Raw genomic sequence first — 4,199 nt, forward strand, 5'->3', positions numbered from 1 at the left:
TGCAGGATATTATTTTGTTTTCCTGAGAAATGAAACTTCAGAATGATGTGAAAAACTTTGGGAGTTTGTCCAATGTCACCGGATGAATTGTATCCCAGCTATTTACAGCCGTGTACAGATACTTAGGGATGAGTGGAATAATATATAATTCAAGCAATTATTGAAAGTGTTTTCTATTTTCTCTTTAATAAGACTGTTTTGTAATCATCTCTGTAATTAAAAATTCCACATTCTATTTTTTTCCTGTGTAATCAGGTTTGAATTTGAATTCTGCAAGGACACATGTGATAACGGATCTACTGCAAGTGGGAGACGGAATGTAAAGTAACTTCCCCCAGAATTGGGTAATATCGGCACAATCAACAACCTGGGTTCTGTCTTTAATTACCAGAAATGTCCTGAAAAATGTCTAAATCTTTTCTTATTTGTTTTTTTCAAGCCAGTGTGGGATTATCCTTAACCCCTTCCCAACCACTGTGGTGTCTATTACTGATGAGCAAACATGTTGGTTTTCTAAAAATGGCAAGCCCCTTTAATCTAGGACATTTTCCAATCTGTATGGTCTCATATAGGGTATAGCACCAGGGTATATCCAGATGGAGGAACCCCTTTTAAATCTAGTGTTGAGAAGAAGGCAGCTACCCGGAGTCTGTAACTGCGACCCCAGATCGTGCCCTCTGTGTCCCCTGCCCTATATGACACCATGGCCGCCTGCCCCACTATCATTATACATGGCTTATGTCAGTGATGGGACTTTAATGTGATTAAGTAGCTCACTGGAGAAATCTCTGGCTCTCTGCCACATATGAGGCCACACACATTACACAACGCACTGGGTTAAATCAGAAAAAAATACTTTGACGGATGTCAGGCTCAGGAATCCTCCTAGAAGATCAATAAGAAATGTACCATGTGTCAGCGTGACCCTGGGATAGCCAGACATCATAGTGATTGGAACCGGTGGAGGCGCGAATGCTTCCCTGGAGAACCTGACGACTCGTGAATGGACATCATGGAATATTAGTCCTGTTGAGTGTCCGGCACGTAGCTCCACATGGCGCCGAGTCCTCATATCAGAAGAGGGAGATCTACAGTATTAGCAAATAAGTTTAAAAACACAGAACACCTGAAAATTATCCAAAATATAGATTATTAAAAATAATATATACTAATAATATGCAGGTAGTCGTGGTGTGCTGTGAAGGTTTTTTAGTGGAAACCACTACAGAGAGGACACCTAAGCCAAAGTAATACCGGACATGAGACTACCAAGAAGTATACAGGCTAGATTCAGATTAAAATATGCCTTTATTTATAACAAGGTGGCAGATGGTTACAATAAAAAAATATAATAATTAAAATTAAAAACGTGCGCAAGAACAGGACTAATTAATGTAATATTTATATATTCATAGCTACCCCGGACAAGAACTCAGTGTAAGGATGATTATTTATTCAACTATGTATATATTATTGTAAAAAAGCACAAAAAAAACACAAAAAAAGTGTTTATACCACAATAAAGTGAAAAAGAGTGCATACGACTATAGACCAAGTGTAATATATAAAAGAATCAATCATCAATAAATCATAAAATAAATAAAGTGTATGCGTGCAAAGAGTCACACATTAAAGGCAAACCAATGTGCAAATTATGCATAGATATATAATACTAAAAAATACATACAAGAAAATATCATAGCGAGATATACATCCTATATCTGAACACTAAAGTGCTAAAGTGTGAAAGGCCTCACTTAGGGCAAACTAATGTGCAAAATACGCCTAGATCTACATAACTAGCAAATATATACAGAATATATCATAGTGAGATATATATCCTATACCTGGGATAAACACTGAAGTGCAAAAAGTGCAAAGGGCCGCACATTTAGGGCCAAATGTTGTGCAAAAATCTCCAACAATCCACAATAAGGACAAATGCACATAGAATATAATGGCACAGTAAAGTATATATCCTATACCTGGGGGGTAAGCTGGGTCCTGTCTCTGCGCACAAATGTGCAAATGTGTTACCAATTCCAAATCAATGCCTATATTCAACAGATAGATAGATAGATAATAGATAGAAATAGATAGATGATACATAGATAGATAATAGATAGATAGAGAATAGATAGATAGATAATAGATAGAAAGATAGATGGATAATAGATAATAGATAGATAGATAGATAGATAGATAGATGATAGATAATAGATAGATAGATAGATAGATAGATAGATAGATAGATAGATAGATAGATAGATGATACATAGATAATAGATAGATAGATGATAGATATTAGATAGATAGATAATAGATAGAAAGATAGATAGATAATAGATAGATAGATAGATAGATAATAGATGGATAGATAGATAGATAGATAGATAGATAGATAGATAATAGATGGATAGATAGATAGATAGATAATAGATAGATAGATAGATAGATAGATAGATAGATAATAGATAGATAGATAGATAGATGATACATAGATAATAGATAGATAGATGATAGATAATAGATAGATAGATAATAGATAGAAAGATAGATAGATAGATAGATAGATAGATAGATAGATAGATAGATAATAGATAGATAGATAGATAGATAGATAGATAGATAGATAATAGATAGATAGATAGATAGATAGATGATACATAGATAATAGATAGATAGATAGATAGATAGATAGATAGATAGATAGATAGATAGATAGATAGATAGATAGATAGATAGATAGCTCCCTGGCAAGAACCAAACCGTCCAGACAAAGTAAAAATAGGGGCAAAAAGAGTACGGTAGTTTATTTGTCCCATAGTGGCGACGTTCAGATTTGTGAACCTTCTTCCAGCCGCTTTCACACATGTGAACCGAGCCGTCCCCACTATGGGCTGAATAAGTGACTCTTTTTGCCCCTATTTTTGGAGCGCTGCCTTCAGTTTTTTACTTTCGCTGGATAGATACATAATCCTTTAACAAGACAAGTTCGTATTTATAAATACACTTTATCCATTACTATAGTGAAGAAACATTTGTGTAAATATATGGATGATGGAGTTTTTTTTATCTTTTCTTCCTCACTTTCTTAATGACCCCAAAGTCCAGTATTTAAATCAGAATTTCCCTACAACTTCCCTCCTGTTATGCCTCATTCACACCAATCCATTTTAATGCCCTTTGCTTGTGTTAATAAATGCATGGAAAATGATATTAACATTCACGGCATTGCTTTCTGGGATGTGACGGCTCTGTGTCGTCGCTCTCGTGCTACCAGCACAACGGACAATATTGTATTAGTGAAACGTCTGCTCGTGACAAGTGCAGGCGCTCGATTCATGTACTTTCATGTTTAACTTTCTTCTTCCAGTTTATGGCCGTGAACATCATCTGTTGTATGAATGGAGTTTCCTGCAGTCACATCGGTTCTGCGTTCCCCAGATCGATAGATCCATCAGACAACAGATTATCTTATGTTGGGTAGGAATGTTCAGAGTTGGTGAGAAACGACTCACTGAGAACGTGAGATATTTTGTATTCTAGTAATGCACATCCCGTTGGCTCACATTGCCTGTAAGTGTGGCCCTCCAACCCCTGGGACCCCCCGATGAACGGGATCGGTGGGTTCGAGTTCGGGGCCGGAGATGACACGAACTTGCGTCCGAACCCCGAACTCGGACTTTACATATATGGGATGGGGCGGTGGGAGCTGTAAAAAAAAGCAGAAAATTAATAATAAACATTATAATTATACTTGCCTGTCCAGCGACGTGTCCTCCCATCCCGCTGTCTCCCGGCCACATCTACTTCCTGCTGCCGCTGATTAACTGCCGGCGGTATTCCCGGCACTCGGCAGTCTTCGGCTTTTCAACATTACCGCACAAACACTGCCGGAAAAAGCCGAAGACTGCGGAGTGTAGTGAATACTGGCAGAAGGTAATGAGCGGCCCCGGAAGCAGATGCAGCCGGGAGACAACGGGACGGGAGGACGCATCACTGAACAGGAAAGTATAATTATAATGTTTATTATTAATTTTCTGCTTTTTTTTACAGCCCAAACTGTAACACGGGTTTCCCATTTCCGTGTTCGGGACAGGTTGACTGAATACTATGTGTTCAGTACAGTCCCGAACTTTACAGTTAAGGTTCGCCCATCCCTAGTCAGCACTCGTCGTAGCAGTCGGATTCACACA

At 37.8% G+C, this 4,199-nt stretch overlaps 1 long non-coding RNA gene across 1 annotated transcript in view; it reads right to left on the reverse strand.

The window, feature by feature from the left end:
* Nucleotides 1–319: 319 nt before the first annotated feature.
* LOC143768809 (uncharacterized) overlaps nucleotides 320–4,199 on the reverse strand; it is a 35,085-nt gene continuing 31,205 nt past the window's right edge. Inside the window, exon 4 of the long non-coding RNA XR_013214039.1 lies at nucleotides 320–1,088. This is a non-coding gene — a long non-coding RNA (uncharacterized LOC143768809). The remainder of the gene's footprint in view (nucleotides 1,089–4,199) is intronic.

Source organism: Ranitomeya variabilis, chromosome 4, assembly GCF_051348905.1.
Source record: "Ranitomeya variabilis isolate aRanVar5 chromosome 4, aRanVar5.hap1, whole genome shotgun sequence".
Taxonomy (NCBI): domain Eukaryota; kingdom Metazoa; phylum Chordata; class Amphibia; order Anura; family Dendrobatidae; genus Ranitomeya; species Ranitomeya variabilis.